We start from the raw sequence: 26,919 nt of genomic DNA on the forward strand, positions 1-26,919 counted from the left end.
GCATTCTTCACAGAATTAGAAAAAAAGTCTTACAATTCATATGGAAACACAAAAGACCCTGAAAGCCAAAGCAATCTTGAGAAAGAAAAACGGAGTTGGAGGAATCAGGCTCCCCAGCTTCAAACTATACCACAAAGCTACAATAATTAAGACAGTATGGTACTGGCACAAAAACAGAAATATAGATCAGCAGTACAGGATAGAGTGCCCGGAGATAAACCCATGCACATGTGGTCACCTAATTTATGACAAAGGAGGCAAGAACATACAGTGGAGAAAAGACAGCCTCTTCAATAAGTGGTGCTGGGAAAACTGTACAACTACATGTAAAAAATGAAATTGGAACACTACCTAACACTGTACACAAAAATAAACTCCAAATGGATTAAAGACTTAAATGTAGGGCCAGACAGTATAAAACTTTTAGGCGAAAGCATAGGAAAAACACTCTTTGACATAAACCACAGGAAGATCTTTTTTGATCCATCTCCTAGAGTAACAGAAATAAAAACAAAAATAAACAAATGGGACTTAATTAAACTTAAAAGCTTTTGCTCAGTAAAAGAAACCATAAACAAGACAAAAAGACAACCATCAGAATGGGAGAAAATATTTGCAAATGAAACAACAGACAAAGGATTAATCTCCAAAATATACAAATAGCTCATGGAGCTCAATATCAAAAAAACAAATAATCCAGTTAAAAAATGGGCAGATGACCTAAATAGACATTTCACCAAGGAATACATACAGATGGCCAAGAGGCACATGAAAAGATGCTCAACATTACTATTAGAGAAATGCAAATCAAAACTACAGTGAAGTTTCACCTCATGCGGTCAGAATGGCCATTATCAAAAAAGCTAGAAACAATAAATTCTGGGAAGGGTATGGTGAAAAAGGAACCCTCCTACACTGTTGTTGGGAATATAAATTGATAAAACCACTATGGAAAACAGTATGAAGTTTCCCTCAAAAACAAAAAATAGAACTACCATATGACCCAGCAATCCCACTACTGGGCATATACCTTGAGAAAACCGTAATTCAAAAAGAGACATGCACAATAGTGTTCATTGTAGCAGTACTTACAATAGCGAGGACATGGAACCAACCTAAGTGTCCATAGACAGATGAATGGATAAAGAAGATGTGGCACACATATACAATGGAATATTACTCAGCCATAAAAAGAAACGAAACTGAGTTATTTGTCGTGAGGTGAATGGACCTAGAGTCTGTCATACAGAGTGAAATAAGTCAAAAATACAAATACTGTATGCTAACGCATATATATGGAATCTAAAAAAAAACCCATGGTACTGTTGAACCTAGTTGCAGGGCAGGAATAAAGAGGCAGACATAGAGAATGGACTTGATGACATGGAGTGGGAGGGCAAAGCTGGGGCAAAGTGAGAGTAGCGTCGACATATATACACTACAGAATGTAAAATAGTTGGCTGGTGGGAAGCAGCAGCATAGCACAGGAAGATCGGCTCAGTGCTTTGTGATGACCTAGAGGTGTGGGATAAGGAGGATGGAAGGGGGGCTCAAGAGGGAGGGAATATGGGGACATGTGTATGCATATGGCTGATTTGCTTTGTTGTGCAACAGAAACTAACATGGTATTGTGAAGCAATTATACTCCAATAAGGATCTATTTAAAAAAATACAAAGAATTCTACAAAGTATGATTCCAGACCACAGTGGAGTTAAACAAGAAATCAATAATGGAAAGATAGCTGGAAAATCTAAATTATTTGGAAATTGACCTAAATAATACATGGCCAAAATAGTAATCTCAAGAGAAATAAAAATATTTTGAACTAAATGAAAATAAAAATACAGCTTATTCAGAATCTTTGGGATGCAACAAAAATAGTGCTAAGAGGGAAACATTAAAATAATTGTATATAAGTACTGTACTCTAGTTCATAAATGTGTATTCAGTGGAGGTATGGTTTAATAGTTCAGATATAACCATTTATGTATACTGGAATTGGAAAAGTAAGTAAATGTATGGCAGGTAGTGAGAGCCAGGGTTTTCACTGTTGGGCTGGGAGGTTACTCATAAGCAAGAGGAGAAACCTAGAAGGATCCATGTGAAACTGGGCTAGAGTTGGAGACATTGGTATAAACTCATGTGCTTAATATAAATATGGATGGTTACACATGGAAATATTTATAGTTATTTATATGAACACAGGTTAGTATGCACACATAGTTTCATGTTCTGTCAGCTGAGTAGACCCTAGTACCCAAAACACACAGTACATTTTGTATTTTGTAGTGCCATAAAGTAAGGAAATGCTAAAAAATAAAAATAAAAAAAAATTTAAAAACCATGATGAGACTATGTCAGTGGGACACAGGAGCTAGCTGAAAGAGCTCCCAGTGACCGAAGTTTTAACAAATTGAGCAATATAATACATAAACTATAGTTGTATTAAAATCCAAAATATAAAGTAAATATCCATGAGTCTATTCTGATATAAATTAACGGTTTAAGAAATAAATAAATTGAGAAGAATGGATAGATTTGTGTAAACAATTGCAATTTATTTATATAGATACTTTAAAGAGGAGGAATATAACTCCCTAGTCCTTAAATGTGGGTAGTGCATAGAGACTTCCTTCCAGAGAGTATAGTTTGGTGATGGGGAATAAAGAGTAAGTTTTCACGGGAGATAGCTGACAAATACCACCTCAGGCAGTTTGTCAGGATTAACATCAGCAGTGATGTCATATTGATAATATATACTTTGGATATGATGAGATGAGAATGACACTTTACCTCTGTGGTCTTCCTTCCCAAAACCGATAACCTCAGTCCAATCCTGAGAAGAACATCACACAACTTCTAACAAGAGTACTACTCCTGAATGCCTCAGCAATATACCTCCAAATTGTCAAGATCATCAAAAACAAGGACAGTCTGAGAAACTGTCACAGTCAAAAGGAGCTTAAAGAGACATGATGACATGTAATTTGGTATATTAGATGTGATTCTGGTACAGAAAAAGGACATTAGGTAGAAATTAAAGTGATCTGAATGAAGTATGGACTTTAAAAATATTGTAAAATATTGGTTCGTTACTTGGGACAAATGTCCCATTCTAATATAAGATGTTCACAGTAGGGAAAATCAGATGTGAAGTATATGAGAAGTCTCTGTACTAGCTTTGCAACATTTTTGTAAATCCAACATTGTTCTAAAATAAAAACTTTATTTAAACAATGAAAGTGGTAAAGATGGATTTAGGTGAGAAAAGAATACTGGGGTGAAAAACCAACAAGCATTTATTATATATCATATCTCTCTGTTTCAGGTAGGAGACTGTTCTGGTTTTGCCTAGTCTCACTCGTACTAATATAAGATGTCAATAAGGGGGGGATTGGATATATGGGAACTCTATAAATGTTTCCAGCTTCACAATTTTTCTGAAAATGTAAAACTATTTTTTTTTTTTTTTGCCACGCATCATGCATGGATCTTAGTTCCCCAACCAGGGATCAAACCTGTGCCCCCTGCAGTGGAAGTGTGGAGTCCTAACCACTGGACTGCCAGGGAATTCCTTGTAAACTTATTTTAAAATAGTTCATTAAAAATAAATAAATTTGGGAACAAACATATTTTTTAAAAGGAGCACATATGTACACTGGCAGGTCTGGGGTGGTTCTGCTTTGGGCTTGGGTTTATGGCTCAGCTGGGGCAGTTTTGATTCACCTGCTTTAGTCTGTTTGAAACCCTGGCTGGGAGGCACCATTTACCCAGGTTATGCTCTTCTCGTTATATCAGGACTGCAAGAAGCCAACTAAACAAGCATGTCTGAAGCCTTTGTTCGTCTCATATCTGCCAATGTCCTATCAATAAAATCAAGCCGTATACCCAAGCCCAAAGTCAGTGAAAATATACCTTGCCAACCATGAGGCCATGGCAAGGGTGTGGATGTATAATCCTACCACCAGGGAGAGAAAGAGAACCACGAGCAATGCAGTCGACTGCAAAATACATTAGAACAGAAATACCAATGGCAATCTTCAACGAGAAGAACCAAGCTGAAGGATTTACATCATTAGATATCAAGACATATTATAAAACATACATATTAAAACAGTGTCATGTTGGCATGAGGACAAACAAATATCCCACTTGAATAGAAGAAAGAGTCCAGAAACAGACTTATTTGTTACAGCAAAGAAGATATCAGAGGACCTCGGTGGGAAGAAGTACCCCATAATATTCACAATTACAGGTGGATTATAGATCTAAATATAAACAGTACATTAATAAGGCTTCCAGTAGTTACTATATTCAAACATTTGAACAGTTTTTGCTAAGTGATTTATTAAATAGGACACCAGAAGCACAAAACATGAAGGTTGAGTGTGGTGAGAATGTGGTATCGTGGAGTCACATTTTGCACTTACTACTTGTGTAGTTAAAATTAAATATGATGACAAGTTTTTAAAGTCATAATTTAAATTGTTTTGACTTTATTCACTCCAATTTTCCGTTTAGTCTATAATATTTAAAATTGTGAATCTTATTATCTGAGGTTCAGAATATAAATATATGCTATATGGCCATGAGTGTGGCATGTTAACTTGGCATAATTTTAAGTCAATTTCAAGAAAGGTTTAGTTCAGTCTTCAGGAATAAATTAATAAACTAAAACTTAGGGGAAATTTTAGGTATGTGATGTGTATTTAGTGAATGGTGGATAACTTTTAGTTGTTCAAGAAATAGCCTTTGGTGCTACCATGTAACAGAATTCTCAGTTAGAAAGCCTATTGCTTTGAACCTATTTTGACATTTCCCATGTTCTCAGAAAAGCTGATGTTAACAAATTTCTGTAATTTCTTCATTTCTTTAGATAATGTCAATTTCTTATTTTTTAAGAAACAACTCCCTATCTCACTTGAGAAACCACAATGGAATGTTTTATGAGCGTCATGAGGTCTCCATAGCAAAAGACTCACATTGCTAATACATCTTTGTTCAGAAGGAATCAGACTGCCAAATTTCTGGGACCAAAGAATTACAGTATTTGATTTCTAGATTAGCTAGGAATGAAATTGTTCTTTTATTTTCCTCCCTATTTGAGCAACTCCAGCTTAGGAAGTTAAGTTTTGCTGTTATTATAGTTGATTTTATATTCATTCCCCATCTCGCAAGAAGAACATGAATGTTAAAAAGCAGTGGAAGTTTATCTAATCATATTCCTCATCACCATTGGCAGCACTGTCTTCAAACCCACTAAACATCTGACCCATCTCCTAACATACTTTCCTAAACCGGAAAGATCTGATGAATTGTAAACTGATACCCACCACCACAGCCATGAAGGAGTGAAGACAGCATGACTAGCTAATGAGTCATAGTCCTTCTCTCATCTGATTTTCATTTGAAAACAGAGATTTTTTATTTTTACAGCAGTCCAGACAAAACGCCTCTAGTGTGCCCTATGATTGAGAGGCTTGGTCATAGTACAAGTTCTCAGTGAAGGTTACAGTCATTCACATAATAAAATCATAATATTTACTATGTGTTCACATGAGGTGCTAAGGCAGGGTATTAATTATTTATTACTGCATAACAAATGACCATGAACTTAGTGGCGTCAGCCAGCACACATTTATTATCTCACAGTTTCTAAGGGTCAGGAGTCTGGATACTACCTGAGGCCTCTGCTTCAAAGATGAGTTAAACAAACACCTACATCCCTTCACCTTTGCCATACACTTAGTTGGAAGCAAGTCACAGTCGTCCTACACTCCAAGGGAGAGGCTCACACAAGGGTGTGAAACAGGAGGCAGGGATCATGGAACCACCCTAGACACTGTCCACCACACTGAGTGATGTTGCAGCCCTCTCTTCTCTTTCCCTGGCAACCCAACCCTGCAAGATGGCTGACAAGATGGCAGAAACAAAGGTGGACACATATGGGATCCTGAATTACCACTTGGAATAAAATTGTCCTGAGGAGTCACCTCATCCACAGTGGATTTTGACTAAGCAAGAAATTTGAGAACTTTTATAGTCTGACTTTAAAAAGATAAAGAAGAAAATCTTGACCTGATCCATGTAGGAAAAGGAAAAGAAGAAAGATATGGGCAATTAAGTTAATTAAAGAGAAAAAAAAAAGGTGAAAAGTGTGAAGTTGGACAAACAGTGGGTCAAAAGCATTGGATGTTCATGGAGAATTCTGATGGAGGGAAAAATGAGGCTGATTGAATGTAGTGAGAAAGAATGAATATCAATGCCCAAAAGAAAAAAATCTAATAAAATTCCATATTATTAATAGTAAACAATATAAATAATTAGAAAAAGAATCTATCAAATAGTTTAAAAGGAGTAACATTAATAATATGAAAAAAGTAGTATCCACAATGAATTTTATACTTTAATGGTATGTCAAAGTCAAGGTCAAATCTTTGTTTCTTCCACTCAAAAGCCATTGTATAACATCCAGACCAAATATATTCTGTAGGAAAAAAAAATAAACCAAAAATCTAATATCCAGAATACAATAGAATGAGAATAAATTTTGATTGAAAAATATGACTTTGATATGTCAAAGTCACTACTTCATTCCAACTATGATATAGAAACATCAAACTCCTTTTATTCTTAATGGTGAAAAGCCTTGAAAAACTGGCCCCTAAATCAATGGTTCACAAACTTTCACTTATCATCACCTGATATCACCTGAAAAACTAGGAAATAGGCAGATTCCTGGGCTCCACCACTAGGGATTCTGATTCAGCAGGTCTGAATCAGGGTCTGATATTCTGCATTTCTCACAAGCTCCCTGGTAAAACTTATTAATGGTCCATGGCCCACCCATTGTAGGTGGTGGGCCTACAAATACTCACATGGTGCATATGTCAGATGGTTAGTAACTAAATTTTTTCTATAGCTATTTCTGAAGCTATACTAGTTGGAATTTATACCAAAATATCTAGTATGATTTAAGGGGCATAGAAAAAAAATTAATGAATTGTGGCTGGCTCCCTAGACATATGCCTTCAAAAATACAGATTTTCAAGCTAAAGGAATCTAGCAGGGCTTCCCTGGTGGCGCAGTGGTTAAGAGTCCGCCTGCCGATGCAGGGGACAAGGGTTCATGCCCCGGTCCGGGAAGATCCCACATGCCGTGGAGCGACTGGGCCCGTGAGCCATGGCCGCTGAGCCTGCGCGTCTGGAGCCTGTGCTCTGCAACGGGAGAGGCCACAACAGTGAGAGGCCCGCGTACTGCAAAAAAAAAAAAAAAAAGGAATCCAGCAATTTTACTTGTGATTATGAGATAAAATTGTAAGCTCCAGAAAGGTAGATCAAGTGTCTAGAATAGTTAAGACATTTAAATATTTGTTAATATATGAATGAGTGAAAACAGAAAATCGTGGTTTGAAATAGAAGCATATCAAGAATTGTCATAAAGATGAGATGATCTGATCTATTGTGAGATAATCTTATCTTAAGACATAGTGTGGTAGTACAGTAGCAAAAATGTCCTCAGTGCTTCATGCCCTTTGCAACGTGACTTTGAAACCCTTCCATCAGGAAACAATTTATTGTTTGAAACCTTGTCTCCCTCCCTACACCATGACCCAAGTCGTGTCTTGGCTGTTCTTGTGACTTGCCTTGGCCAATAGAATGTGGAGGAAGTGATGTTTTATTTTGAGTCTAGACCTCGGAAAGCTTGTGTACTTCCACGCTCTCTCATAATCTTTCCACCACTGCATGAACAAGCCCAGACCAGCACCACAGGACAATGAAGAATCCAGCCAAAATCACCCTCCCCAACTCACAGACAACCACAGACACATGAATGGGACCAGACAAGACCAGACGCACCTCCTACCTGAAACAAAGAGATATGATCTATAATTAACGCGTGTTGGTTTTTCATCCCAGTTTTCTTTTTGCACCTAAATCCATCTTTACCACTTTGCATTGTTTATGGGGACAGAGGAAGGAGTTGGCCTTCATCATGAAGTTTAATTTGAGTTTTGAGCTTAACTGACCGCTAACTGCAAGAGTCAGGGGAATCCCAATCAACATGCTTCAAGTGTAAAATGTAGAGAAGAAGGCTACCTGGTCAGCAGTGGAATAGGTAAATTAACTGTGGTATATTCACATGATAGAGTATTATGTACACTGAGAACAGACAAACTACAACTGCACACAGTAGTATGAATAGCTTCCACAATACAGTGTTGAGTAAAAGAAACCAGACACAAAAGAGCACAAACTATATGATTCCATGTATTACAAGTCCTAAATCAGACAGTACTAATCATTGGTGATAACATTCAAGATAGGATTTACTTCTGGGAACAGGTAATGTCTGACAGCTGAGTTCACAGGGGTGTTCAGAATGTGAGCATTCATTAAGTTTTATGCATATAGTGTATACTCTTTTCATTATTTACTCTTCAGTTTAAAGCTTAAAAAGAAAATACAGAGGAAAAGTGACTTCCTCAGTGATGAGGTTAATACTTCAAACTCCTGCCTCTTTTTTTCTGCCTCAATTCCATTACTTTTCAATGTTCAGGAGGTAAGGGAAGTTAAGGCAACTTGGAGGAATAAAATAAATGCAGGGAGAAGTGTTCCTTTGAAAGAAACGGCAGAATTATCACCTTCAAGGCAAATAGTCAACACACACATTTAAATTCAATTAAATATACTTATTGAGCATTTACTAAGTGCCACGCATTGTTCTAGGTACTTAGGATAGATCAGGGAACAAAAATGACAAAGATCCTGCTCACATAGTGTTTATATGATAATGGGGAAGGGGTGGAGGGTGGAAAAATTATAAACAACGTAATGTGTAAATTATGTTGTAGTTAGAAGATAATCAGTACTTTGGCAAAAAAAATGGCATAGGTAATGGTGATCAAGAATGCTGAAGGAGAACTGGTTGTAAGTTTTAAGAGGCAGTGAAAATATGTTTAAACAGTTTTGAGGACAATATTAAATGCTTTATATTCCTTCTGTCATTTGATTATCATGAAAACAAAATTATTTTCTGACCCTTTGGAATGCTTATTGTCCCTCATCCAGACCCTGCATGGTCAATGCACACAGTTGAGTCGGTCTTAAAATATTGCCCAAGTATATGTGAGCCAAATACCTGGAGTCCTGAGCAATGCTAATAAAATCAGTTGAGATATAGATCCTTGTCATTGTATCTACTTTGTTATAGTTTGTTTCCCATTGCTTGCTTTTATCATTAACTGCATCCTCTAAAGTATTTTCTGAGATATGGCCAAACAGAGAACTTGATTGTGAGTGTTTCTTGGTATAACTTCTGTTATTTATTGACAAGTTGCTTGATATTGTTGGGTTTTTTAAAAAATATTTTAAATAGACTCTTTTTTAGAATGGTTTTAGGTTCACAGCAAAATTGAATGCGAAGTATAGAGAGTTTCTATATACACGTTTTCCCTCCACCCTCACTATCCACAACCATATCAGAGTGGTACATTTGTTATAGTCAGTGAATCTGCATCATTATCACCCCAAGTCCATAAATTACATTAGGGGTCACTCTTGGTGTTGTACATTCTGTGGGTTCTGACAAATATGGCATGACACGTATCCACTGTATAGTATCATTAGAATAGTTTCATTGCCCTAAAAATCCTTTGTGTTTTGCCTATTCATCTCCCTCCCTCCTAACACTTATAAATTACTAATATTTTTACTGTTTCCATGGTTTTGCCTTTTCCAGAATGTATATACAAGTTGACCCCTGAACAACAAGAGTTTGAACTGCACAGGTCCATTTATACATAAGATATTTTTCAATAGCAAATACTACAGTACTACCCTGTCTGCAGTTGGTTGAATCTGCACATGCAGAAGAACCTGGATATGGAGGGCTGACTCTAAGTTATATGTGGATTAACCTCTGAGTTGTTCAAGGGTCAACTTGAATCATTCAGTATGTAGCCTTTTCAGATTGGCTTCTTTTACTGAATAGTATATATTTAAGGCTCCTCTGTGTCTTTTCATGGCTTGATAGTTCATTTCTTTTTGGGCTGAATAATATCCCATTGTCTGGATATACCATGGTTTATTCATTCACCTACTGAAGGACATCTTGGCTGCTTCTAAGTTATTGCAATTATGAATAAAGCTGCTATAAACATCTGTGTGCACATTTTTGTGTGGACATAAGTTTTCAACTCATTTGAGTAAATACCAAGGAGTGTGATTGCTTGTAAGAGTAGGTATAGTTTTGTAAGAAATTTCCAAACTGTCTACCAAAGTGGCTTTACTATCTTGCATCCCCACCAGCAATGAATGAGAGCTCCTCTTGTTCTACATCCTTGTCAGCAATGGTGGTGACATTCTAATAGGTGCAGAGTGGTATCTCCTTATTTCAATTTGCATTTCTCTGATGATATATGGTGAGGAGCATCTTTTCATATGCTTATTTACCATCTGTATATCTTCTTTGGTAATGTATCTGTTTAGGTCTTTTGCCCATTTTTAAAATAAGGTTGTTAGTTTTCTTATTGCTGAGTTTTACAGAGTTTTTTGTATATTTTGGATGCTAGTCCTTTATTAGATGTGGTTTTTTTGCAAATATTTTCTACCTGTCTGTGGCTTGTCTTCTCATTCTCTTGACAGTGTCTTTTGCTGAGCAAAAGTTTTTAACTTTAAAGAAGACAAGATTATCAATTATTTCTTTCATGGATCATGCCTTTGGTGTTTTATCTAAAAAGTCATCACCATACCCAAGGTCATGTAGGTTTTCTGTTATGTTAGCTTCTAGGAATTTTATAGTTTTGCCTTTCACATTTAGGTCTATGATCCATTTTGAGTTAATTTTTGTGAAATGTGTAAGGTCTGTGTCTAGATTCTTATTTATTTATTTTTGCATGTGCACCTTCAATTGTTCCAGCACCATTTGCTAAAGAGATTATCTTTTCTCCATTGCATTCCCTTTACTCCTTTGTCAAAGATCAATTGACTATGTTTATGTAGATCCATATCCAAGCTCTCTGTACAGTTCCATTCATTTATCTGTCTATTCTTTTGCCAATACCACACTTGGCTTGATTACTGTAACTGTATAGAAAGTCTTCAAGTCAAACAGTTTCAGCCCTCTAACTTTGTTCTTTTCCTTCAATATTGTGTTAGCTATTCTGAGTCTTTTGCCTCTCCAAATAAACTTTGGAATCAGTTTGTCAATATCCTCAAAATAACTTGCTGAGATGTTGATTGGGATTGCATTGAATTTATAAATCAAGTTGGGATGAACTGACATCTTGACAATATTTAGTCTTCCTATTCATGAACATGGGATATCTCTTATTTAATTCTTTAAAAAATTTCTTTTATCAGAGTTTTGTAGTTTTCCTATATAGATCTTGTACATATTTTGTTAGACTAAGTATTTTTTAAGGGGGGGGTGCTAATGTAAATAATATTGCTTTTAATTTCAAATTTACTTGTTTATTGCTGGTACATAGGAAAGTGATTGACTTTTGTTATGTTAACCTTGTATCCTGCAACTTTGCGATATCACTAATTCGTTCCAAGAAGTTTTCTTTTTTTGTCAATTCTTTCAGATTTTCTGTAAAGACAATCATGTCATCTGTGAACAAAGACAGTTTTGTTTCTTCCTTCCCATGAACAAAGACAGTTTTACTTCTTCCTTCCCAAACTGTACACTTGCTTGTTTTTATGTAGTCATTCATATAGTAAGTAACAGAAAAGGATAATCAATTTTTTATACTTTCTAAGGTTTCAAAGATTATCTCAATCTTAATGTATTAATCAGCTTCCTATAAAAATTTGCTGATAGACTGAATTTACCACTAATCTTACAACTCATTCCTTTAAAATTCATCCAACTTTTCTTTGCTTAGAAAAGGAAAATGTGTATTCTTCATACTGTAACAAGATGTTAAATTGGAAGTTTCATCTGATGTAGCAATATATGGCAGATATCAGATTCCAATGGAGGTGCCATACTATAGGCAAAAAATTTAAAAGAAATGACTGAGAACCATTTCAATGACTTTGAATGTGTCACAAAAATAAAGGATAAAGAGTCAGGTGTTTGGATTTGGTGATAGAGTTTCTTTAGTGAGAGTTGTTGTGCTGTAAGGACCAGGCCCTATTGAGGAAGGAAGAGTATGCATTTTCCTGCTCCTCAAGTCAAATGGGAGTGGCTTCATCATGACCACTTGAAGAACATGGTAAGTGTTGGTCCTCATGGTAAGACAAGTACAGTGACTGGAGTCTGACCTCCATTTGAGTATTCCAAGGTCAAGAGTCTGTGGCTTTCAGATCAAGAAGGCAGAGTAAGAAGGAGTGAGAGTTGAGGGCCAAGTTTAGGAAATTACCATACTTCCAATGGAAGAAGGACAAAGTGGGACAAAGGATGCCCATGTCTTTGATGACCTGTATTTGCATCAAACTGAAGGATATGAGCCTAAAACTACTTTGATTCTCGTCTAAGGTGACTACTTTGTCAGCTGTTGGGAATCCAAGAGTGTCTGTGTTGAATGAGTGTCCAGAAAACTAGTGGCTGAGGGAAGAGTGGCAGCTTGATGAATAGAATGTGTCATCCGCATCATGGGAGGTGAGTTAGTGAAGTCCAGTAGGATAACCAACAAAAACCTATGAAAGTGTCCATACTTTAAATCTACACCAGGCCCAAAGAAAGTGAATTTGTGATAGTTATCAGTCAAATAATAATTGTCTGCTCCCATTGTTCTTCTTCTTGACTCTCCTTGCTTATTCCAGAAGATGTCAGTGGCATAGCTAGTGAGTAAGAGAAGGAAAAGGGAAAATGAGGAAGACCATATCTTCTCTCCAAAAGCAGGTGGCCCATCTATAGCCAACCCCAGCCAAGGAGGAAACATATGTTAATATTCAATCTAGTTCAACATATGTTAATATTCTATCTAGCTCAGAGTTTGTATTACTGTACCTATAAAATCATGATGGTCACCTGGATTTTCACCTGAAGGCAGAGGAAGTATTCACCACTCCCCATCCCCAAGCATGTTTCAAGGGACAGTGGAAAAGAAAAATAAAGCTCCTTTTATGATCACATCCTCTGAGTCATGCATGTTTAACATGTTGATCCATGAGTAAGACTTTCTGGGCCCACACATGTTGACCAATATGTGGTAGGTATGGTAACAAAAATAAAAGTCTATAGTGAGTTGTTTCTAGCTCTAGTCCACATTTGAGTATTGGAGCCAATAACCCAACTCACAACATTTTACCCTGTGATGTTGGTCCAGCTCCTTGGAGTGGCCTGAGCAAATGTTCACTAAACCAGTTCTAGATCTAAGATTCTCAAACTGTAGTTGTTGTCATAAGAGTCAGTAGTTGATCTTGTTAAACATGAAGATTTCTAGTCCCCTCCCCCAACCAGAGATTCTGATTGGTAAGGTTTGGAGTAGACCATTGTTAATTAGCACTCCAAGTTGTTATGTTGTAGGTGGTCTGGAAGATCTCTTTGGGAAACACTGTTTTAGGGCAGTGCTTCTCAAACTTTAATAGGCATATGAATTACCTTAGGATTGTCTTAAAATGTATTCTGATTCATAGACCTGGAATGCGTGAGATTGTGTTTCCCTCCTCAGTGATGCTTTTTCTGGTGGTCCAAGTACCACACTTGCAGTAACGATGGTTAGGACATTGTTTCCCAAACCTGCCTTGTCTTAAGAATCTGCCCATTCTGTTCAAAACACAGATTTCAGATTCCCACCTTTATCCTCTTGATTCATAATCTTCAGGTGAGGAATATAGGAAAAGAGGAGTGTCCTCAAATATTAGCTGGAGTCTGGAGCAATGCCAACCCCCAACGGCTATGTCTAGCAGGATTCTTCAGGGACAGCCTAAAACAGCATGAACAAAGAAACTGTTCCTCCGTTCTTCCTGATGACTAGATCCCAACAGAGAGAAAGAAGAAAAATTCAAAGCTACTAATTCTGTTCCATAGTCCATAGTCCTGAACCATGGAAGAAAATTTTAAATGTCTCCCTGGATGGCTTGGCCATCAAGCTTGGACTCACACAAAGACTGTCACCTCTACCAGTGGTTTTCAATTTTGACTGCATATCAGATCCATCTGGGGGCTTGAAAAAAATAACAATATCTAGTTGCCACCCTCTAGAAATCCTGATTTAATAGGACTGAGTATCGGGATTATAATCTAACTGGCCCATGTACTGGGATTCTTGGAAGCTCCCCAGATAATTCTAGTGGGCAGGGAAAATTGAGAACCGGAGGCTTTGAAGATATGGTCTGAAAGAGTCCTGTGTAAAGAAATCGTACTCATTATTTTATAACTATGGCTAAAATCCTGTACTTGCAGTGGTTTGAGGTCAATTTATTGCTTCCAAAGGTTTCCTGTCAAAACTATATGGCCTGGAATATATCACATGGACAATTTAGTGCCCATTAAAATGCTGGCAAACGTTTAGTCAATCAAACAAGCCAAAAGCCAGTGGCAGAAAGCTTGACGCTATTTTTGTGCATTATAACAACTACTACTATGAATTCTGTTGCATCTTGCATTCCTTTACTACATATTTTCTATTCTTACAATGGTCTGTAAGTAATATTTTATTATTCCTACAAGAAGATGAAGACGCTGTAGCCCAGATTGCTTAACTGATCTCTCTTTCAAGTTCAAGTCCTACAGAGCTAACTGACTAGTTAAAACCAAGGATGTTAAAGGCACTTAAAACTCAACATGACCATAAGTAAATCAAGATCTTCCTCACCTGGATGGCCTCTTCCAGTGACATGTGTCCATTAATAGCAGGGCTCTTCCTCCAGTTTTGTAACCCAGAACCTTAGACTTACTCTTGAAACTACCATCTCCTCTCCATCATCTCCCACATCCAATCCTTCACCAAATCCACTTGATTTTACTTCCTGACATCTCCAGAATACACTAATTTTCTTTGTATTCTCCACCGTCACCACCACTTGAGTCTAATGTATGATCATCTTTCCTTTTTCCATTTCAGTGTCTATAAGTAAATTTTAAAAATATGCCAACACACCTATGTGTTTATGTATTGTCAATGACTGCTTTCTGCTACAAAGGCAGAGTTGAGTCATTGTGACAGAGACTATATAGCCCACAAAGCTGAAAATATTTACTATTTGGCCCTTCACAGAAAAAAAAAATTGCTGGAGTCTGTGCTAGATTATCTTAAAGCAGTGCTTTCAAATGTTGAGAAGAATATGAATCACCTAGGAATCTTTTTAACTAGCAGATCCTGATTCATTCTTTCTGGGATGGAATTTGAGATACTGTGATTCTAACAAACTACCAGATGATGTGAGTGCTGCTGATCTGTGGTCCACACTTTGAGTAGTAAAGGAGGTAAAGGACCCTTCTACTTTTTAAAGAAAGAAAAGAACACAGCTGATAAACACTACCTCAGCCAGATGATGAAGATCAATGTCAACAGTGAATAAATCATGTGGCTAGCATGTACCCTTGTTATGACATTATTAGAACAGCGTTGTACCTCTGTGTTGTACCTTGTGGTCTTCCTCCCCCAAACCCATAACCCTGGTCTAATCATGAAAAAAACATCACACAACTTCCCCTGAGAAACATTCTACAAAATGCCTAAGCAGTACTCCTCAAACTGACAAGGTCACAAGGAAAGTCTGAGAAATTGTCACAGCCAAAGGAGTCATGATGACTAAATATGGTATCCTGGATGGAAGAGAAAAAGGGCATTAGGTAAAAGCTAAGATAATCTGAATAAACTATGGACCTTAATTAACAATAAAGTATTAATATCAGTTCATTAGTTGCAACAAATATGCCTTACTATTATAAGATGTTAATAATAATAGGGGAAGCTGGGTATGAAGCTTATGGCAACTCTATACTATATTTTCAACTTAAAAGAACTTTTTAAAGATAAAGTTTATTTATAAAACAAAAATAAACAACAAAAATGTAACAAGTTTTACTAAATACTAAAGGACAAATTCTACTACAAATTTCATAAACTGATAACTTCAGTCCTACAAGAATGACTTCAGAATATAGACAAAGAGGAAACATCCTCCAACTCATTTTTTGGGCATAACATACTCTTGATACCAAAACCAATTAAGGATGTTATAAAATAGAAAATTTATAGTCCAATACCATTCATGAACAGTAATATAAAATATTAAATATTTTATCAAACTAAATTCCACAATTAAAAAGTAAACTATTTTGATCAAATTGGATTTACCCCAAGGATACAAATTTGATTTAACATTAGAAAATAAGATTACATTGCTCACATTATTAACATATAAAAGGAGAAAAACTATATAGGATTATCTAAATAGATACAGAAAAGAGTATTGGATAAAATTCAATATCCATTTGTGGTTGAAAAAAGGAACTTTAAAAACTAATAATAGGAAAAAAGAGTTTCCTTAGCCAGATAAATGATATCTTTAAAAAAAACTTTAAAAACAGCTTGTAGTAAATATTATAACTAATGTGAAAAGTTATTGATCCACTAACTGGATCAATTTCTGGAAAAATATGGACATTTTTCATCTTTGGTGAACTACATCTGTTCACTATTGGTGTAGTTATACCAGAAAAAGAAAGAAAAGGAATTAGGACTTGGAATGAAACAAAACAGTGTCATTGAAGATGACATAAATGCCTACTGAGAAAATTCAGCAGCTTAAGGATGCATTTTTAGAATAAATAGGAGGGTTTGCCATGTTGTTGGCTACCAAAAGAATGGCAGGAACCAAATGCACTTTTATAGCCAGGAGCAATCAGTTAAAATGTAATTGTAAAAGTTATACCATATCAAACAGTCCTAAATCTATAGGGGTATGGTTTATATGAATATTTCCATTTGTCAAAAATCAATAAATTCTACACTTCTGTAAATACACAGGTCCTATAGGGCCTTCCTAGGACAGACACCTGCCCCCATGTCTTCCACCTGCCTCTTGTCTATAGAAAAACTTTGATCTCCTAGGCCTTCCCCGAGTTCCAAAGAATAAATTTAATCAAGAAGTGAGAAAATGCAGAAAGGAAAACAGTCAAGCAAAACAAATAATAATAGTTAAGCCACTAAACAAAGTTAAGGGCCTTTAGTTCCTCCTCAAGGGCTATAGGTAATATTCTGAGCCATGTCCATTGTGCTGTTTTGCAGATACTGAACACCCACCAGGTGGAAAAAGTTAACTGTATGATGACCACAGGCACATAGACCTCAGACCAGCTGGAACCAGAACTGATGATTTTGATTCCTGATTACCTCACCACCCACCAATCAGATCACTGTCCCGAGCTGATCACACACCTCACAATCCCCTCCCTCACCCTGTCTTTAAAAACCTTTCCCTGAAAGCCTTTGAGGATTTGGGGTCTTTTAAGCACTAGCTGCCTGGACTCCTTGCTTGGTGCCCTACAATAAACACTGTGATTTTCTTCACCACAACCCAGTGTCGGTAAATTGGCTTTACTGCACATGGGCGAGCAGACCCAAGTTTGGTTCTGCAACAATTCTATTTTTGCATTTTGCTGTACGTATATTGTACCTCAAAATGAACTTTAAAACATATTTAAAACGTAAAGGTGTTTAAAAAGAGAGCATGACTTGTCTTTAAACATTTGGGACACTTGTATTTATAAACAAGTGTTAGTTTGGGGATGCTGAACATCACATTTGTGTGTGAGTATATGTGGTATTTTATTTGATGTTGTTTTTTGAGATTGTGAGCCCTCTTGCTTTATAATGTCAGGAGTTCCAATCCCACTGGAATTGTCTGACACCTTACCCCAACTCAGCCTGATCCATTGAACAGCTGACATGGAGAAACTGCTCACCTGGGCAAGGAGGGGGAAGGGGCATTGCTTGAATCGGGTTAAACCTCAGACAGGACTGATTACTACAGGAGATAACATGTTCATCCACAACGATCACCTCTGAAAACCCAGGCATTATTTGCTCACTTCAGTCTTAACTCCCAAATAGAATAGAATGGCTGCCAGCAAGCCTATTAGACACCCTGGTATCTCCAGAATAATGGATGGGCTTTAAAATGAAGGTATTTTAAAGGAGATGCTTTTAATCTGAGGATGAAGGCTTAGTTTCATCTCATGCAATATGTCGAAGATGATTCTTTTCCAACTGTGCTTCTAGCTGTTAAGAAAACATTATTTAAGCATATCCTTATTATAGTATTCTACAGTACATTTTTATCAAGTTTAAGATACAATTAAATACAACAAACTGTACTCATTCAAATGATACTATTTGTTATGTTTTGACAAATGTGTAAACCCTGTAACCACCCCCACAATCAAGATTCAGAACGCTCCCATTATATCCAAAAGTTTCCTTTGTCCTTTGCAATCCCTCCCTACCTTTACTCTTGGCCCCATGAGACCACTGATCTCTCTGTCACCATATATTAGTTTGTGTTTTCTAGAATGTCACATAGGTAGAATCAAACAGCATTATTATTGTGTGTCTAACTTCTTTCCACAGTACCTATGAAAATCACAGCTGCCACTCATACCAATTAAACATGTACTGATCAAAACAAGCTAATGAAGATCAATAAAAAGAAAAATGGAAGCCAATTTTAATCAGCAAATGCAGACCTTTTTTAAAATTTATTTGGCTGTGCCTAGTCTTAGTTGCAGCACGAGGGATCCTCGTTGCGACACACGGCATCTTCGTTGCAGCGTGTGGGATCTTTAGGTGCAGGCATGCGGGATCTAGTTCCCTGACCATGGATCAAACCTGGGCCCCCTACATTGGGAACGTGGAGTCTAAACTTCTGGACCACCAGGGAAGTCCAGACTTTTAAAAATATAGGGACATTTTATCCATAAAATGAGGCTGGTATTAAGCAAACTTACAGATTATGTCTAACCAAAATCTCATGATAGTCAATGTTAGCAACCATATAAACAGTTAGACTTTTCCTTCAGAGGACATAATGTTCTCTCAGAGAATTTTGAAGTATTGATTGATTTTTGCAGAGATGTTACAGTAAAATCTGTTAGAAAAAGTAACAGACTAAAGAAAATGAAACCAGCCACAAGTAAGAATGCAAAATTTGCAAGGGAGAGGAAGAACGTAAAGCAGAGAAAGGATGAAACTGCACTATTTTATGTAATTCAAGAAAAGATCAGTCAGAGTCGAAAAGTTACAGAATATTTTTAAGGAAATTATGCTGTATTTTTTTCAGATGCCCACCATTATTTCTGCTGGCAGACACAGAAAGGAGAGGTACCCTCTTATTACTTGGGGTTCATTTTTAAATAATAGAAATGAACAGTTTATTTCTAAATAAACAATGGACATTTTCACTGTTTAATATTCACCGTTTAGCACCTGCAATAAGCACAAGAAGAGATTTCCTGTTTCAGAGAGAAACGCACTTTCTCCATACTCAGTTTGCTTTGTGCTTTGCATATTCTTTTTGTATTTTGATGAGGAAATAACACCCCCTATAATAGGATGTGTTGTGGTCTTTGGTTAGAGAAAGTTAAATTCTCAATAAAATATAGACTCTTAATATGTTACCGTGCAAACACTGACCCTTTTCTGAAAAATGTTACCAATGCCTCTTTCACATAATCTTTTTATAAAATCTGCTACTTTCAAAAGCTCCCCCCAGCTCCATTATTATGAGGTCTGTGCTCCGTCTTACCCCGCTGACCACACACCAGGGCTTGGAGAGGGCTTTGGTTGCACTTGGGTACAAAAGAATGTAATTTTGGTGTTTGAAAGGATGGGGTTTGTGTGCGATCATCAGCCCCTGAGTGCTGCTGACCGCCTACCCCGCTTCATTCATCCTGTGGTGCACGTCTCATAATGACAAAGCCTTACTTTTAAAGTCTGTGGTCTATTTTTTCTCCCACAACATTTAGATTCCAGGGTAGCCTGGCTGAATTCTTGAAAACTGGAATTGGTGGTTTCCTAAATGTCATTTTTCATTTAGACTAATGCACACATTTTTTTCATATTTTACTATAACTGAAATTGGACTGCATCAGTTTTAATTGATGGTTTCTATTTACCTATCTATTTATTTATTTGCCAGCCAACGGGTACATATGGTACCTGCCTGCAAATGTTTAAACTAGGTCCTGTTGTCTTTACATTGCTCGAGTTCTTTGCATTGTTGGATTACAAATGTTGACTTTAACTGCTCTTTAAAATATCTTTAGAAAAGATTAAGCTAGGATTCATCATTTTAAAAAAGTTATTAAATACCCCCAAAGGCATGGAGATAGAAGAGCAGGATGTAAATTTGATAATAAATATTCATTATTGGAGGAATTACCAGTTCCTTATGTATTTACAAAGCAATAGCTAAGTTTATCATTGAACATGACAGAAAGTTTTATTACTGCAATTACCTATTACATACCAAGATCAAAGATAAGAAATCATTGTGTTATAGCTTAATTAGAAGTAGTTTCTCCTGGGCTTCCCTGGTGGTGCAGTGGTTGAGAGTCCGCCTGCTGATGCAGGGGACACGGGTTCGTGCCCCGGTCTGGGAAGATCCCACATGCCGTGGAGCGGCTGGGCCCATGAGCCATGGCCGCTGAGCCTGCACGTCCAGAGCCTATGCTCCGCAACGGGAGAGGCCACTGACTTTAAAAATTTTTTTTAATTGAAGTATAGTTGAGGTACAGTATTATATGTTACAGGTGTACAATATAGTAATTCACAATTTTTAAAGGATGTATTCCATTTATAGTTATTATAAATTATTGGCTACCTTCTCTGTGTATATATGATATATCTTTGTAGCTTATTTTATACGTAATAGTTTGCACTTCTTAATCCTTTTTTGTTATATTCACTAGTTGTACTTTTTAGATTCCACATTATAAGTGATATAATATAGTATTTGTCTTTCTCTGACTTATTTCACTTGGCAAAATTTTATTCTTTTTTATGGCTGAGTAGTACTCCATCATATATATATATATATATATATATATATATATATATATATATATATATATATATATATATATATATATACCACATCTTCTTTACCCATTCATCTGTCGATGGACACTTAGGTTGCTTCCATATCCTGGCAGTTGTAAATAATGCTGCTATGAACATTGGGATGCATATGACTTTTATTATTAAAGGCATCTTAGCTATTATAAAATATGGTAATGAAATTACAGCAACTGCACCAGAAGTAAAATGCAACTTTGATGGAGCACTGAAAGGCATAGCTAACAGGTGGCATCTTTACTTTCTTCCAAAAGAAAGTGTTGTTACAGCTCTTAGCTCGAGTGATCATATAAGTTATTGTCTAAATTGGGACCCTTTTGAGAGTGAAAGGTGATGCTAGAACAACAGGCATAAACTAGGACTGTCCCAGGGAAATAAGGGCATATGATCACATTAATTTGGGCGAGAGACCCTCTCAAAGAAAACTGAATCTGAATTTGCCTCTAAGTCTTTGCAGAAACAAGGGCAAGTCTTAAAATATTATATAACAAATGGAACTGAAAACTATAGACATAGCATCTTTAGGCTACTGTACTAAATAAAGTTATAGACTCTGGTATTAGGGAAAAACATTTCTGGGAATTTAAACAGAGTAGGTCATAGAATATTTCAATCATGAACAAAGTTAAAATAAGTGTCATATGAGCTTTTGTTGTATAGATCACCCATATCAAGAGCTGAAATCTTCGTACGTGAAAGTCTCACCTTTAGGTCTAGGAAAACAACCCCAACAATTTACTTTCTTCTTACAGTATTTGTGTGTGTGTGTTGCTGTGTGTAATTGCTCCAAGTTGTCAATGGTTAATGTCAGATTTTACTGCCTTACAACTCTCAGCTGGTGCCTCTCAACATTTAGCTGGTATAAGCATCACACGGGGAGGGGACCTTCAAGATGGCAGAGGAGTAAAACGTGGAGATCACCTTCCTCCCCACAAATACATCAGAAATACATCTACATGTGGAACAACTCCTACAGAACACTTACTGAACGCTGGCAGAAGACTTCAGACTTCCCAAAAGGCAAGAAAATCCCCACATACCTGGGTATGGCAAAAGAAAAAAGAAAAAACAGAGACAAAAGAATAGGGATGGGACCTGCAACTCTGGGAGGGAGCTGTGAAGGAGGAAAAGTTTCCACACACTAGGAAGCCCCTTCGCAGGTGGAGATAGGGGTGGGGGGGGGGGAAGCTTTGGAGCCACAGAGGAGAGTGCAACAACAGGGGTGCAGAGGACAAAGCAAAGAGATTCCCACACAGAGGATCGGTGCTGACAAGCACTCAGCAGCCTGAGAGGCTTGTCTGCTCACCCACTGGGGTGTATAGGGGCTGGGAGCTGAGGCTTAGGCTTTGGAGGTCAGATCCCAGGGAGAGTACAGGGGTTGACTGCGTGAACACAGCCTGAGGGGGCCTAGTACACCACAGCTAGCTGGGAGGGAGTCTGGGGAAAGCGCTGGACCTGTTGGAGAGGCAAGAGACCGTTGTTTCGGGGTGCACGAGGAGAGGGGATTCCTTCCCTGTGTGCCCACAGAAGGCAGAGCACCACCTAAATGAGCTCCAGAGACTGACACAAGCCTCGGCTATCAGATTGGACAACAGAGATGGGCATGAAACGCTAACCCTGCTGCTGCAGCCACCAAGAATCCTGTGTGCAAGCACAGGTCACTATCCACACACCCCAACCCTGGGAGCCTGTGCAGCCCGCCACTGCGAGGGTCCTGTGATTCAGGGACAACTTCCCCAGGAGGACACACAGCACGCCTCAGGCTGTTGCAACATCACACTGGCCTCTGCCACCACAGGCTACCCTGCATTCCAATTATAACTACCATACCCCTCCCTCCGCCAAGCATGTGTGAGCCAGAGCCCGCAATCAGCTGCTGCTTTAACCCTATCCTCTCTGGGCGGGAACAGAGGCCTGAGGGTGACCTACATGCAGAGGTGGGGCCAAAACCAAAGCTGAACCCCAGGAACTGTGCGAACAAAAAAGAGAAAAGGAAATTTTTCCATGCAGCCTCAGGAGCAGCGGATTAAATCCCCACGATCAACTTGATGTACCCTGCATCTGTGGAATACCTGAATAGACAACGAATCATCCCAAAATTGAGGCAGTGGACTTTGGGAGCAACTGTAGACCTGGGGTTTGCTGTCTGTGACTGACTTGTTTCTGATTTTTGTTTATCTTAGTATACATTTTAGCACTTGTTATCATTGGTGGATTTGTTTATTGGTTTGGTTGCTCTCTTTTTTAATTATTATTACTTTAAAAAATTTTTTTATTTTAATAATTCTGTTAATTTTTTTATTTTAGTAATTAATTTTTTTTTATTTATCATTATTTTTCTTTCCTTTTTTCTCCCATTTCTTCTGAGCCGTGTGGCTGACAGGGTCTTGGTGCTCCGGCCTGGTGTCAGGCCTGAGCCTCTGAGGTGAGAGAGCCGAGTTCAGGACATTGGGCTACCAGAGACCTCCTGACCCCACATGATATCAATTGGTGAGAACTCTCCCAGAGATCTCAACACTAAGACCTGGCTCCACCCAATGGCCAGTAATCTCCAGTGCTGAATGCCCCATGCCAAACAACTAGCAAGACAGGACCACAACCCCACCCATTAGCAGAGAGGCTACCTAAAATCTTAGTAAGTTCACAGACACCCCAAAACACACCACCAGATGTGGCCCTGCCCACCAGAAAGGTAAGATCCAACCCCACCCACCAGAAGACAGGCATGAGTCCCCTCTACCAGGAAGCCTACACAACCCAGTGAACCAACCTTACCCACTGGGGGCAGACACCAAAAACAGTGGGAAGTACGAACATGCAGCCTGTGTAAAGGAGAACCCAAACACAGTAAATTAAACAAAACGAGAAGACAGAGAAATATGCAGCAGATGACGGAGCAAGGTAAAAACCCACCAGACCAAACAAATGAAGAGGAAACAGGCAGTCTACCTGAAAAAGAATTCAGAGTAATGACAATAAAGATGTTACAAAATCTTGGAAATAGAATGCAGAAAATACAAGAAACATTTAACAAGGACCTAGAAGAAATAAGAGCAAACAAACAATAATTAACAACACATAAATGAAATTAAAAATTTTCTAGAAGGAATCAATAACAGAATAACTGAGGCAGAAGAACAGATACATGACCTGGAAGGTAAAATAGTGGAAATAACTACCACAGAGCAGAATAAAGAAAAAAGAATGAAAAGAATTGAGGATGGTCTCAGAGACTTCTGGGACAACATTAAACACACCAACATTCGATGTATAGGGATCTCAAAAGAAAAAGAGAAAAAAGGAATGGTCTGAGAAAATATTTGAAGAGATTATTGTTCAAAACTTCCCTAACTTGGGAAAGGAAATAGTCAATCAAGTCGAGACTCCCATGCAGGATAAATCCAAGGAAAAACATGCCAAAACACATATTAATCAAACTATCAAAAATTAAATACAAAGAAAAAATATTAAAAGCAGCAAGGGAAAAGAAACAAATAACATACAAGGGATCCCTCATAGGGTTAACAGCTGATCTTTCAGCAGAAATTCTGCAAGACAGAAGGGAGTGGCAGGACATATTTAAAGTGATGAAAGGGAAAAACCTACAACCAAGATTACTCTACCCAGCAAAGATCTCATTCAGATTTGATGGAGAAATTAAAACCTTTACAGACAAGCAAAAGGGAAGAGAATTCAGCACCACCAAACCAGCTTTACAACAAATGCCAAAGGAACTTCTCTAGGCAGGAAACACAAGAGAAGGAAAAGACCTACAAAACAAACCCAAAACAATTAAGAAAATGATAATAGGAACATACATATTGATAATTACCTTAACTGTAAATGGATTCAGTGCTCCAACCAAATGACATAGACTGGCTGAATAGATACAAAAACAAGACCCGGTATATATGCTGTCTACAGGAGACCCACTTCAGACCTAGGGACACATACAGACTGAAAATGAAGGGATAGAAAAAGATATACCATGCAAATGGAAATTAAAAGAAGGCTGGAGTAGCAATTCTCATATCAGACAAAATAGACTTTAAAATAAAGACTATTAGAAGAGACAAAGAAGGACACTACATAATGATCAAGGAATCAATCCAAGAAGAAGATATAACAATTGTAAATATTTATGCATCCAACATAGCAGCACCTCAACACATAAGGCAAATCCTAACAGCCATAAAAGGGGAAATCGACAGTAACGCAATAATAGTAGGGGATTTTAACACCCCACTTTCACCTATGGGCATATCATCCAAAATGGAAATAAATAAGGAAACACAAGCTTTAAATGACACATTAAACAAGATGGACTTAATTGATATTTATAGGACATTCCATCCGAAAACAACAGACTACATTTTCTTCTCAAATACTCGTGGAACATTCTCCAGGATAGATCATATCTTGGAACACAAATCAAGCCTTGGAAAATTTAAGAAAATTGAAATTGTATCAAGTATCTTTTCCAACCACAGTGCTATGAGGCTAGATATTAAGTACAGGGAAAAAACTGTAAAAAATACAACACATGGAGGCTAAACAATACATTTCTAAATAACCAAGAGATCACTGAAGAAATCAAAGAGGAAATAAAAAAAAATACCGAGAAACAAATAACAATGATAGCACAATGACCCAAAACCTATGGGATGCAGCAAAAGCAGTTTTAAGAGGGAAGTTTACAGCAATATAATCCTACCTCAAGAAACAAGAAAAATCTCAAACAAACAACCTAAACTTATACCTAAAGCAATTAGAGAAAGAAGAACAAAGAAACCCCAAAGTTAGCAGGAAGAAAAACATCATAAAGATCAGATGAGAAATAAATGAAAAAGAAATGAAGGAAACAATATCAAAGATCAGTAAAAGTAAAAGCTGGTTCTTTGAGAAGATAAAATTGATAAAATATTAGTCAGCCTCATCAAGAAAAGACAGGAGAAGACTCAAATCAACAGAATTAGAAATGAAAAATGAGAAGTAACAACTGACACTGCAGAAATACAAAGGATCATGAGAGATTAATATAGGCAACTATATGCCAATAAAATGGACAACCTGGAAGAAATGGACAAATTCTTAGAAAAGCACAACCTTCTGAGACTGAAAGAGGAAGAAAGAGAAAATATAAACAGTCCAATAACAAGCACTGAAATTGACACTGTGATTAAAAATCTTCCAACAAACAAAAGCCCAGGACCAGATGGATTCACAGGAGAATTCTATCAAACATTTAGAGAAGAGCTAACACCCATCCTTCTCAAACTCTTCTACAATATAACAGAGTGAGGAACACTCCCAAACTCATTCTATGAGGCCACCATCACCCTGATACCAAAACCAGACAAAGATGTCACATAAAAAGAAAACTACAGGCCAATATCACTGATGAACATAGATGCAAAAATCCTCAACAAAATACTAGCAAACAGAATCCAACAGCACATTAAAAGGATCATACACCATGATCAAGTGGAGTTTATCCCAGGAATGCAAGGATTCTTCAATATATGCAAATCAATCAATGTGATACACCATATTAACAAATTGAAGGAGAAAAACCATATGATCATCTCAATAGATGCAGAAAAGCCTGTCTACAAAATTCAACACCCATTTATGATAAAAAAAACTCTCCAGAAAGTAGGCATAGAGGGAACCTACCTCAACATAATAAAGGCCATAAATGACAAACCTACAGCCAACATCGTTCTCAATGGTGAAAAACTGAAACCATTTCCTCTAAGATCAGGAAAAAGACAAGGTTGCCCACTCTCACCACTATTATTCAACATAGTTTTGGAAGTTTTAGCCGCAGCAATCAGAGAAGAAAAAGAAATAAAAGGAATCCAGACTGGGAAAGAAGAAG

At 37.3% G+C, this 26,919-nt stretch overlaps 1 long non-coding RNA gene across 1 annotated transcript in view; it reads left to right on the plus strand.

The window, feature by feature from the left end:
• LOC309832359 overlaps positions 1–17,402 on the plus strand; it is a 51,651-nt gene extending 34,249 nt beyond the window's left edge. The window contains exon 3 of the long non-coding RNA XR_014297680.1: positions 17,193–17,402. This is a non-coding gene — a long non-coding RNA (uncharacterized lncRNA). The remainder of the gene's footprint in view (positions 1–17,192) is intronic.
• The last annotated feature ends 9,517 nt before the right edge of the window (positions 17,403–26,919 follow it).

This window comes from Grampus griseus (genome assembly GCF_964374135.1).
Source record: "Grampus griseus genome assembly, chromosome: 14".
Taxonomy (NCBI): Eukaryota; Metazoa; Chordata; class Mammalia; order Artiodactyla; family Delphinidae; genus Grampus; species Grampus griseus.